This window comes from Marmota marmota, unplaced genomic scaffold, assembly GCF_001458135.2.
Source record: "Marmota marmota marmota unplaced genomic scaffold, marMar, whole genome shotgun sequence".
NCBI classification, from domain to species: domain Eukaryota; kingdom Metazoa; phylum Chordata; class Mammalia; order Rodentia; family Sciuridae; genus Marmota; species Marmota marmota.
Window position 1 is genome coordinate 46,325,767 of NW_026000016.1, and position 13,250 is coordinate 46,339,016.

Consider the following 13,250-nt stretch of genomic DNA (forward strand, 5'->3'; position numbering starts at 1 on the left):
AAAACAAAAAGGAAGATGGGAAAACCACACTCAAAAGGCTTATTGGGGGAGATGAAAGAAACAGGATGAGGAGAGCCATGATATATTAAATAGAAGGAAGAACACTGAATTTAGAAACAGTGCCATGGTTTGACACACACCCCGCCTTTTTTAAGGTAGTAATGAGGACTGAACCCAGGGCCTCACTCATGCTACTACTGAGCTACATCCCCAGCTCTTCATTTATTTTTGTTTTAGACAGCATTTTGCTAAGGGAATTTGTGATCCTCCTGCCTTAGCTTCTAGAGTTGTGGCATGCGCCAGCTTCTAGAGTTGTGGCATGCGCCACCAGGCCCAGTACCCCAATCTTCTTCTAAAGGTTATGCCAACTTTGGACAAGTCACCTAACAGCTCTCTGGCTCTTCTTATCAGTAAAATGGATCTATCTTAGCAAGAATTGGGAAGAAAAAAAAAACACACAGTCCTGTAATCCCAGCAACTCAGGAGGGCGAGGCAAGAAGATACCAAATTCAAAGCCAGCCTCAGCAATTTAGTGAGGATCTGAGCAATTCAGCAAGACCCTGTCTCAAAATAAAAAATAAAAATGGGGGGCTGGGGTTGTGGCTCAGTGGTAGAGCGCTTGCCTAGCATTTGTGAGGCACTGGGTTCGATTCTCAGCACCACATATAAACAAAGAAAGAAATAAAGATCCATCAATAACTAATAAAAACATTTAAAAAATAAAATAAAAATAAAAATGGGCTGGGGATATGGCTCACTGGTTAAGCTCCCGTGGGTTCAATTTCCAGTACTAAAAAAAAAAGGGTTTTTTGCCAAATTAAAAAAAAAAAAACAGTAGCCTACCTGAATACAAAGTACATAGTCAAGGGCTAGGATTGTAGCTCAGTAGTTGCGCGCTTGCCTCACATGTATTGAGGCACTAGGTTCGATCCTCAGCACCACATAAAAAAATACATATTTTTTTTTAAAAAAAAGAAAGTACTTAATCAAAAATAAGCATTTCTTAATATGTAGTTATAAATCACAACTTTAATTGCATCACTAAAAATGAAAAAATATATAAAGCAAATGAAAAAAAGGATATAGGCAAAAATGATAAAATTTCATAATTTCCCTTCAACTATCTCATGTAATCACAACTGCATCATGATTATGGTTTTATAAGATGCAACAGTAAAAAGTGTTTAAGGACATTAACTCTGGACCTGTACCGCTTAGATTCAAATCCTAGCTCTACCACTTATTACCCAGGAAACCTTGGGCAAATGTACCTCTTTAGGCTTCATTGTAAAGAAGGGCCAACATTATCCCCTTTTATAGGCAGGTTAACAGGAATAAAGTTCTGAAAACAGTCCCCTCTTAAGGCTAGCAGCTCAAGGATAACATGTAAGTAATGGGATACACACCAGAAGCCAAATGTTCTTACTTTTACTCTCGTCTTCTTCTCATGAAGTTTCTATTCTCTTAAAAAGTTTTCATTTTTCTTGGTGGTGGCGATTCAACCCAAGGTCTTATACTTGCTAGGCAAGATACCACTCAGCTATACCACCAGCCCTATTAGCCCTATTCTCAAAAGTTTTCATTTGGTAACTGGATAATAACATTTCCCCCACTCACACACACACACCCAAAAATATTTTAGAATCCAAAAATCAAATGTTAAACCCTGTTCCTTTCAAAATAATTTTTTTGGGGGAGAGGTGTACTGGGGATGGAACCCAGGAGTACTCTACTACTGCACTGTCCCCAACCCTTTTTTATTTTTTATATTAAGACAGGGTCTTAAATGCTACAGAAATATCCAGTATAAAAGTGAAATTCCCTTTCCTTGTGGGTACCCAGAAACAACTACTGCCAACCGAATGGAATATACACTGCAGTGCTTTTATTTTTTTCATTCATAACCTTTTTATAAAAATAGCATTATGCCACGTGTGCTATCTGGTACCTTGCTTTCTTCACTTTATATCTTTTGGTTGTCTTTTCAAGTCAACCTATAATGGTGTCTTCTTCCTCCTGATGTCTGTATGGTATTTCAATATTTCTCACAACCGTAGCCCTATAGATGGACACTTTTATGGGTTTTCTCCATTACAAACTTTGCTGCACATTTGAATGTGTAACACCAGGAGTGTCCACATGAAATGCAAAATCTTTGGTTTATTCTACTTATGGATGGATGGCTGAATTTTCTCCCAGTGAACCTGTTGATCTTTAACCTTTACACTGCTTGTGATAGAAGACTGTATTTAGGGGAGGTGCAAGGATGACAAAATTATGGCTCCCACTGTCTGAGAACCCTGTGTGTGCTCTATGCGACCATCTTTGTTGTGGGCATTGCCTTCCCAAACCCCAAGGCGTCCTTCCCATACAACCTCCCACTCATCCTACAGAATCAGTTACTTCTTTCAACAAGGCTCCAGGTACTGGCAAGACAGCTATAGACACTGCTTTTAAAGGGTCTACACTCTGGAATGGATATTTGAGGGGTAAATAGAAGAGTAAGAATTTCAGGTATATATATAAAGTATGAAGAGAATATTACTAGGTGAGGTAGAGAATGACTAGACAGTTTAGAGGAAGGTAATTTTCAAAACATTTTTTTGTGGATCACAAATCACTTGGTTAAAACTTCTAAAATTATTTTATACAAAAGTATTTTATATAAATGTAAAAGCTCATGAAAGTCTACCTCTTGACCTTGAACTTAATGACACAGTTACTCTTTCCTCCCATATCCAATGTCCCTTGTGCAATCTTTAAAGGCAATTGGTATATATGTGAGAAAACGTATATGAAAATATATGTATATTTGTATATATACAGTATTTTCTTCATCTTTTACCTAAAAGGTAGCATCCAACTTTATACCTATTGTTTTATCTCCTTCCACTTCATATTTTTTAAAGATTATTCCATTTCATGATAATAAATCATTTTCTTATTCTCTTTAAAAAAAAAAAAAAAAAAGACAGGGTCTTCTTATGTTGCATAGGCTGGCCTCCTGCCTCAGCTTCCCAAATCATTCAGATTACAGGAATAAACCACCATGCCTAGTCAAAAAAAAAAAAAACACCTTGATAAACCAGGCATGGTGACACATGCCTGTAATTCCAGCAACTCAGGAAGCTGAGGCAGGAGGCAGGAGGATTGCAAGTGCAAGGCCAGTCTCAGTAACTTCTGAGACACTAAGTAATTTAGCAAGACCCTATCTCAAAGGGCTGGGGATTGCAGCTCAGTGGTAGAGCACCCCTGGATTCAATCCCTAGTACCAAAAATGAAAAAAAGAAAAAAAGATCTTGATGACCAATTATCTATTATGTAAATCAAAAACATTTTATAGTGGAAGATGGAAAAAGACATTAGGGCTGGGGATGTGGCTCAAGCAGTAGCGCGCTCGCCTGGCATGCGTGCGGCCCGGGTTCGATCCTCAGCACCACATACAAACAAAGATGTTGTGTCCGCCGAAAACTGGAAAATAAATATTAAAAAATTAAAAAAAAAAAAAACAAAAGAAAAAGACATTAACATTAGCTTAACAGTGAAAACAGCAGTTATAGAGGAAACCAGAGGAATGGGCTGCCATCAAGTACAATTTTTTAAAACCCCAAACCCACAACCTACACAGACCCTAAAGCCTCCCACTGGAAAATCTGGTGGCTCTTCTCAATTTGTCCCATGCATCATAATACTGGCAGAGAGCTTAAAAAGAGAGAAAAGCTTAAATACCTGGAAATTTTACAAAGTAGAGGTTATAGCCCAAAAATTCTGCACAGACCTTTCTCATTCTACATTCCCCTCCCTGCACAACAAATAAAAAAAGAATCAGTACAAATATAGCAGAGCCAACCCTCTCCATCTCTTCCCTACAAGTTAACAGCATGGCAAGGATAAGATGTTACCATATGGTTTAAATATCACCAAATGATGAGTTGGTATAACCACACAGAAAATTGGGAGGATCTTGCCTTAAAGACCTTGTAATTATGTGGGTTTGATAGGGATTTGTTCTTTGTTTCTGGAGTTATATGATTAGAGTAAATTGGCAATGTTTCAGGGTCTGGAACCTATAGTGTACTATAACATCTTATTCAAATACATGCTTAATAAAAAGCCCAGACCAGGTGCTCAAAATACACTAAGCTAGGGCTGGGGATATAGCTCAGTTGGAAGACTGCTTGCATCTCGGGCACAAGGCCCTGGGTTCAACAATCCCCAGTACTACCCCCCCCCCCAAAAAAAAAAAACCCTTAGGAATCGTGATTCATTTTTATTGGATGCATTATAAATCCATCAAACAGGTTTGTAAGTTCCTTACTTAAGAATCTAAGCCACAGAATCTAATGCCTACATATGTTAATGAGCAATCCAATAAAATTGAATGGTAACCATTATATAGTATTTAGGGAAAATTCATCATTATTAACCTTACCCCAGAGGAAATATTGATGTGAGTACATTTTGCACCTTGTTAGAATTTTGGGTTTGTAATGAGTAAGCCTGCTTTGGGCCAACATGCGTCCACATCCCCAGGTTCAGCATAATGTGTTTTTAAGTGGCCACATCATTAACCTTTGAAAAATGGAAGAAGTCATGGAAAAATTAACAAAGAAAAACTGCCATAGCCACTGCTGTTAGCAAAATCTGATCTCCTGCTGATAAATTATAGAACATTTTTTTTTTTCGAGTTTTGGTTGTAGAATGAACAAGTGTGATTTCCATGATGGCTTTACTTCTCTGCCAGTTAATGTTTCAGCTGTTAAGACCTCGACTTGGAGGATAGTTTACCACTTTGCTCTGTCTCCACCCTCTTCTCTTCCAGGTGGTGCATACGAAGTCAAGCAGCATCGCTTCTTCCGTTCTTTAGACTGGAACAGTTTGCTGAGACAGAAGGCAGAATTTATTCCCCAACTGGAATCTGAGGATGACACAAGTTATTTTGATAGTATGTGTATTATCCGACATAAGACACTGTTTGGCCTTTATTTTGTAAAAAAAAAAAAAATCATCTCTGTTATTGAGCCTTCCAATCTCATACCTACAAGTTCTTAAACACAATGTTGCTTTGATACAAAGATTCATAATTAGCTAAATTGAAAGCAGACATTTTGAGTAATTGGAACTGTTCCTAAACATTTCTCTGCAGCTCGGTCAGAGAAGTATCATCATATGGAAACTGAAGAAGAAGATGATACTAATGATGAAGATTTTAATGTGGAGATAAGGCAGTTCTCCTCATGTTCACACAGGTTTTCAAAAGTAAGTAAAATTGGGCATCAAATACAGTCTCTGGGAGAAGCTCCCTGTGGCCAGTACTTGGGACCCTATATAGCTGGACTGAATCGGAGAACCACATGCCCCTTTTGGGGTTTGACATCTCCCGGACTTAAATTCCTTTTGTTTAGGGAAGATGACCTTGTCATGATGGTGTCAGCAGGCCCTACCCTAGTGTGGTAGTATCTTTCTCTCCCCACCAATTAAAAAACGTTCTTTTGGAGGCATAGACTTGCCCCAAGTACTCATCTCTGTGGCTGTCTACCCAGTGTGACTTACCAGTANCTGGCCTCCTGCCTCAGCTTCCCAAATCATTCAGATTACAGGAATAAACCACCATGCCTAGTCAAAAAAAAAAAAAACACCTTGATAAACCAGGCATGGTGACACATGCCTGTAATTCCAGCAACTCAGGAAGCTGAGGCAGGAGGCAGGAGGATTGCAAGTGCAAGGCCAGTCTCAGTAACTTCTGAGACACTAAGTAATTTAGCAAGACCCTATCTCAAAGGGCTGGGGATTGCAGCTCAGTGGTAGAGCACCCCTGGATTCAATCCCTAGTACCAAAAATGAAAAAAAGAAAAAAAGATCTTGATGACCAATTATCTATTATGTAAATCAAAAACATTTTATAGTGGAAGATGGAAAAAGACATTAGGGCTGGGGATGTGGCTCAAGCAGTAGCGCGCTCGCCTGGCATGCGTGCGGCCCGGGTTCGATCCTCAGCACCACATACAAACAAAGATGTTGTGTCCGCCGAAAACTGGAAAATAAATATTAAAAAATTAAAAAAAAAAAAAACAAAAGAAAAAGACATTAACATTAGCTTAACAGTGAAAACAGCAGTTATAGAGGAAACCAGAGGAATGGGCTGCCATCAAGTACAATTTTTTAAAACCCCAAACCCACAACCTACACAGACCCTAAAGCCTCCCACTGGAAAATCTGGTGGCTCTTCTCAATTTGTCCCATGCATCATAATACTGGCAGAGAGCTTAAAAAGAGAGAAAAGCTTAAATACCTGGAAATTTTACAAAGTAGAGGTTATAGCCCAAAAATTCTGCACAGACCTTTCTCATTCTACATTCCCCTCCCTGCACAACAAATAAAAAAAGAATCAGTACAAATATAGCAGAGCCAACCCTCTCCATCTCTTCCCTACAAGTTAACAGCATGGCAAGGATAAGATGTTACCATATGGTTTAAATATCACCAAATGATGAGTTGGTATAACCACACAGAAAATTGGGAGGATCTTGCCTTAAAGACCTTGTAATTATGTGGGTTTGATAGGGATTTGTTCTTTGTTTCTGGAGTTATATGATTAGAGTAAATTGGCAATGTTTCAGGGTCTGGAACCTATAGTGTACTATAACATCTTATTCAAATACATGCTTAATAAAAAGCCCAGACCAGGTGCTCAAAATACACTAAGCTAGGGCTGGGGATATAGCTCAGTTGGAAGACTGCTTGCATCTCGGGCACAAGGCCCTGGGTTCAACAATCCCCAGTACTACCCCCCCCCCAAAAAAAAACACACTAAAGCATTATAATTTGGTCAAGTCAGTGAGTTAGCAAAAATTAACTCACAAATGCACAAAAATCTGCTTAGGGCCACACAAAGAGAAGAGCTGAGAAGATAAATCCTAGCCTAGATGTCTGTTCCCAAATAAATAACTAACATAACATTTTAGGATTTAAAAGTTGATATATATATCACACGAAATTACTTTTTTTTTTGGTACTGGGGATTTAACCCAGGAGCATTTAACCACTGAGCCATGTCCTGTCCCATCTGTTGTCCCCCCACCCCCACCTCATTTTATTTAGAGGCAGGGTCTTGCTGAGTTGCTTAGGGCCCTCACTAAATTGCTCATGCTGACTTTGAATTCACAATCCTCCTGCTTCAGCCTCCCAAGCCATTACAGGCATGTGCCACCACACTGGTCTTTTTAGACAGGGACTAAGACTGGACTCATACTTGAGATCCTTCTGTCTCAGCCTCCTCAATCGCTGGGATTACAGGTCTGCACCGCTGCTCCCAACTCCAGAGTATTTTAATACATTTAGAAAGCATTCTATTAAAATACTTGATTCAAGACACACACACAAAAGCCATTAAGTCATAGTAAGACCACAGCATATAGGGCCAACCTAAGAAGTAATGTTACAAGGTACAATAACATAAGATATATTTAAACAAAAATTTGGGAATTTAAGTTTGTATGATTATATACAATAGTAGTTTGTCTAATTGTTAGTAAAGAATAAAAATAAGGACTGAACCCAAGGGCACTCTAGCACTGAGCTACATCCTCGGCCCTTCTTGTTATTTTTATTTACTTATTTTTAATTTTTTTGTGTATGTGTATATATTTTAGTTGTCAATGGACCTTTTGTTTTTTATTTATTTGTATGTGGTGCTGAGAACTGAGTTCAGTGCCTCACACATGCTAGGCAAGTGCTCTACCACTGAGCCACCACTCAGCCCTTGTTATTTTTATTTCTAATCTGGGCCTCAATAAACTGCAAAGGCTGGCCTTGAACATGCCATCCTATCCTCCTGCCTCCATCTCCTGAGTTGCTGGGATTATAAGTATAGACCACCACACTCAGACTGATGTAGTATTTTTTTTTAAAGACCAAACTAAACATTTTTTCCTGCTACCTCTTTTATATTTCTCTTCACTTTACAAATGGGATAACTGGAAAAACATTGGACTCTTGTCTACTGACTCTTCCTGTTAGGCATGCATTGGGATTATTTAAATTTGCTAAATACATATGCCCATCCATTTGCATGGCTTCCACAGCATCAGGTGTCTCATACTAGGAGAAATGAAAATAATGATAAACATTTGCTTGCAAATTTACAGGTAAATTTATAAATCATCAAATAAAAATTCACCTAAAAGAAATTCCTGCATGTGCACAAGAAACACACATGAATCTGCACATTTTCTGCAATAATTTATAACAGCCCCCCCCCCAAAAAAAAAAAATCAATATTTTTTTTTTTTTTAAAAAAAGATCCAGGTACAGGGCTGGGAGTGTAGTTTGGTGGTACAGCTCTGGACTAGCAGCACAAAGCCCTGGATTTGATCCGCAGCTCTGCAAAAAAAAGAAAAAAATAATATAGAAAAGATCCAAATACATACAGCTTGGTCAGTGCAGTGGTGCATGCCTATAATACAAGCAGCTTAGGAGGTGAGGCAAGAGGATCACAAGTTCAAAATCAGCTTCAGCAACTTACTGAGGCTGTACAACCTAGTGAGACCCTGTCTTAAAATTTAAAAAATAAATAAATAAAAAAAGCTGGAGACGTGGCACAGTGGTCAAGCAAGCACCCTTGGGTTCAATTCTTGGTAGGGGGAAAAAAAAATCCAGATACAGAAAAGCTTCATTCATCTAAAACAATAGAAGAATAACATTCTACATTTTCTGGTTTTGTCAACAGGCTTTTGCCTTTTCAAGTTTCACTTAAAAAATCCCTTCACTTTTAAGGAAAATGAAGGATATATTGGCACTAACCACTGTGTCTCACCAAATCTGCCCCCAGACTCTTCTTAGCAATGGACAGATAAAGCTTTGGGATTTAAGCTCTTTGCAATCCATCAGTTAATTAATCTAGACAGCAGCCCTAGGTCAGTGTCAGATCTCCTTAGAGCAGATGAGAAGGCACACATGGGGTACAACAACTTTGTCCAAGGTCATTTTGGAATTAGATTGAAAACAGTCTATCCACCAGGTTTTAAAAATCTAGAAACAATAATACCCCCCCCCTCCTCTGGTTCTCTTTTACATAATAAAAGAACTGGCTTTTAAGTAATAAATAAAATACAGCCACATAATAACTAATTTTTATCTCTACAAAACAATCTTTAAATTTTACAGCACTTCACAAGAGATTACCATATGAATCGGAATCAACAAGTTCTAAATCATTATGTGAACTTCTGCCTGGTGGTGTCTCCTATCTAAGAAATTAAGTCACCCCCAGAAGGAGGGAGTGGGAAGCCCCAAGATTTTACTGGTAGAAGACATTTTTTGATGATCTATTTTTTAAACTACCCATTTTAAAGAATATCTGAAAACATGTTAGTTAACATATAAATTAAACAGAAACTGCAACATCCATCCTACTTCAAAAGTCAAATTACCACTCTGCACAGAAAACAACACAATCAACAACATTACTCTTCTAATTCTCATTTCCCTAAAACTCCTTTTCTAAAAAGGGATTTCATTCTGTTTCTTGGTACTCCTGACTCCCAACTCTGTTCTATCAGACTAACTACCAACTCTGTTCTGTCAGATTAACTACCCATTCTGACCAGAAGTTGAGATAAAATGTGGTTGGGTCAACACAAAATGGACAAATATCAGAGAATGGAAAGATGCTGATAGAAAATGCACTCCAGCCACTCCTCACTCCCTCACCTGCAGCCTGGATATGGACACGTTTCTACAAAGGTCACAAAAAATATGTAACAATGCAGCAAAGCTACTTGCTAAAACTCAGAGACACAATCTCCACACTAATTGGGCAAAGTGACCATCACTCACTAAAGGCTTTAAGCTTACTCTGAATTGCCCAAATGTCACCTATAACCAGAACAAGACCCAAAGGTAAGCCAAGGGGCTTGGGATATGGCTCAGTGGTAGAGCATTTGCTTAGCATGCACCAAGCCCTGGGGTTTGATCTCCAGAACTGCCTCCCACCACCAAGAAAAAGAGCTAGTCTACGACTGAATATTAATTACTAGTTGTCTCAATACCAATGCTGATACTCTTTCTGCTCTTATATACAGAAAAATAGTTTAAAGGACTATTTTCTATACTTTTGTGTATGCTTGAAATTTTTCATAATAAAAAAAATATTTGCAATAAAAAAAATTTATACCCTGGCAGAACAAAGTAATCAGTTTTTACATCTAAGAAAGTTTTAGTGACTTTAAAAGAGAATTTTTAAAAGTGGAATGAATCTAAGGTCATATATAAAGGTGCACAGGAACAATGCCTTGGGAGGAATGGCCTACAAATAAAGATTTGAATGTTTAAGCTGGGCAAGGTTGTGGGTACTCCTAGTCTAAGTTTCTTGGAAGGCTGGGGCAGGAGGATCAGTGTGAGCACAGGAGTTTAAGGCCAGCCTGGGCTTCGGAGTGAGACCCTGGGCAGTTGGGGACGGAAAGGGAGTGGGGGGATCTGTTTAAACCATGATGAGGAAAAAAGTACTAAAAAGAATGCACTTAGTTAGATTCCATATTTTTTTCCAAAAATCTTATAAGTATGGAGATGAAATGCCTCATTGTCGCAGAGGTAGCTTTTCTTCATTAGTATGGTCTAGTTCATAAACTTAGCTATAAAAGCAAATTCACCATACAACTCTTCTAACAGTTAATGATCCCAAAAAAAAGAACTTTTTTGAAGATGTACAAAGGTCATCTTATTTTAATAAAGTACACAAAGGTCATCTTCAATCCCAAACTATAGCAGTTAATAAATACTGAAGAAATTCTAGCCAGGTGTGGTGGTGTGCACCTATAATCCTAACAATTTAGGAGGCCGAGGCAAGAGGATTGCAAGTTGGAGGCCAGCCTCAGCAATTTAGTGAGGGAGCCCTTAAGCAACTTACCAAGACCCTGTCTCAAAAAATTAAACTGGGTAAGCACACACCTGTAAGCACAGCAACTTGAGAAGCTCAGGCAGAAGGATCTCAAGTTCCAAAGCGAGCATCAGCAACTTAGCAAAGCCCACCCTATCTCAAAATAAAATATAAAAAGGGTTAGGGATGTGGCTCAGTGGTTAAGTGTCCCTGGGTTCAATCCCTTGTACCAAAAAAATTAAAATTAAAAAAGGATTGGGGACATAGCTCAGTAGTAGAGTGCCCCTAGGTTCAATCTCAGCACCCATAAACGAAAAAAAAAAAAAAGAAAAAAATCCTTATTAGAGTGCATACAATTCTCACGTCTTAAACAAGTTTCTCACAACTCAGGTTTTTTTTGTTTTGGTTTGGTTTTTTCCTTTTTGACACAAGGAACTGAACCCTGGGGTCCCTCTACCACTTAGCTATATCCCCAGTCCTTTTACTTTTTATTTTGAGATAGCAGACCCTTAGGATCTCACTACTCAAGTTATTGAGGCTGGCCTCCAATTTATGATCCTCCTGTCTCAGCCTCCCAAATCACTGGGACTATTGGTGTGTGCCACCACACCCAGTTACAACTCAGATTTTTTTTTAAAGGTAGCTACTACCACAGGCTGGGGATGCAGACTAGCGGTAGAACAATTGCCTAGCATGCACTAGGTCTTGGGTTCAGTTCTCCATCAGCATGGGGAGGGGAAAACGTAGTTACTAGTTGCTCAAACTTTAAAACCAAAAGTTGAGCCCAGCTGCTCAGGAAGCTGAGGCAGGAGAAAAGCCAGCCTCAGCAACAGCAAGGTGCTAAGCAACTCAGTGGGACTCTGTCTCTAAATAAAATACAAAATACAGGGCTGAACCCTGAGTTCAATCCCTGCTACAAAAAATAACATAAAACAAAATAACAAAAATTTGTAACAGCAGCCCAGGGATATGGCCTTCCCAAGATATAATCCCACTCACCCTAAGGGCTCCATCAATACTCCTCTTGGTGATTCCTCTTCAGGAAACCCAAACTTAATAAAAATTTTATAAAGCAGACCCCTCCAATTCCTAACATTTATTCACCTAATTCTTATTATTATTTTTTTTAGGTTGGCAAAACTTTAAATAGGCAACATAAGCATAATGTCCAGAGCATACCTAATGCTCCCAGAAAAAGAAGAATCACACAACTTCAACACAAACCAAGCCGAAAAGATGTGCAAGGACAAAAGCAAGATCTTCCTCGTTTAGTGGTCTTTCAAACTCAGAAATGGCATTTGGAAAGAGGCACATAAGTAGGCATCAAGGAATGCAAATGCCAAGAACCTAATTAGCATTTTTATTTGGGGGCAGGTGGACTTTCCCTTATCTTCTTCTATGGCCTACATTAATGTGGGCCAATTAAGACAACAACAAGGTTACAAGAACCTACAAAAAGGGCTGATATAGCTCAGTTGGTAGACTGCTTGCCTCATATGCACAAAGCCCTGGGTTCAACCCCTATCACCACAAAAAAGAAAGGTGCCAGCAAGTCACCTTGATCTTGGACTTCTGACCTCCAGAACTGAGAAAATACATTTGGAAAAAAAAAGAACCTACAAAAAGATCCCATGGTGGTACATAAACCAGGTGATTTTTGGAGGGAAGGGGCAAGTAGTGGGGACTGAATCCAGAAGGGCATTAACACTAAGCCACATCCAAGTCCCTTTTTATGTATCTGAGACAAGGTCTCACTAACTTGCCAGAAGATGACCTTGAACTTTGGATCCTTCTGCCTCAGCCTCCCAGCAAGTTGGGATTGTAGGCATGCACCCTGGCCTGGCTCTATTTTTTTTTTTTCTTAAATATTTGTTTTTTAGTTGTAGTTGGACATAATACCTTTATTTTATTTGTTTACTTTTATGTGGTGCCGAGGATTGAACCCAGGGCCTCACACATGCGAGGTGAGCACTCTACCACTGAGCCACAACCCCAGCCCCTATTTTTTTTTTTTAATCAAATAGTTTACAAATAATTTCTTAACTTTCTAAAAGAAAACTCCCTCAAAGGCAGATTTCTGCCTACCTATATATATATATTCAAGTATCCCAAACATACTGGACTTTGTTATTGTCCCCCAAATTAAACAAATAAATAAGTTTATCAGTAAGCTATCAACCAGAAATGCTCCAATAGTTAATAGATCATAATGAAAATTAAATACTTCAGAGCTGGGGATGTAGCTCAGTTGGTAGAGAGCTTACCTCACATGCACAAGGCCCTGGGTTCAACCCTCAGCACTACCAAAAAAAGGGGGGGGGGGGGGAGAGAGAGGAGAGAGAATAAATTAAAAGATCCAAAAAAAAAGAACAAA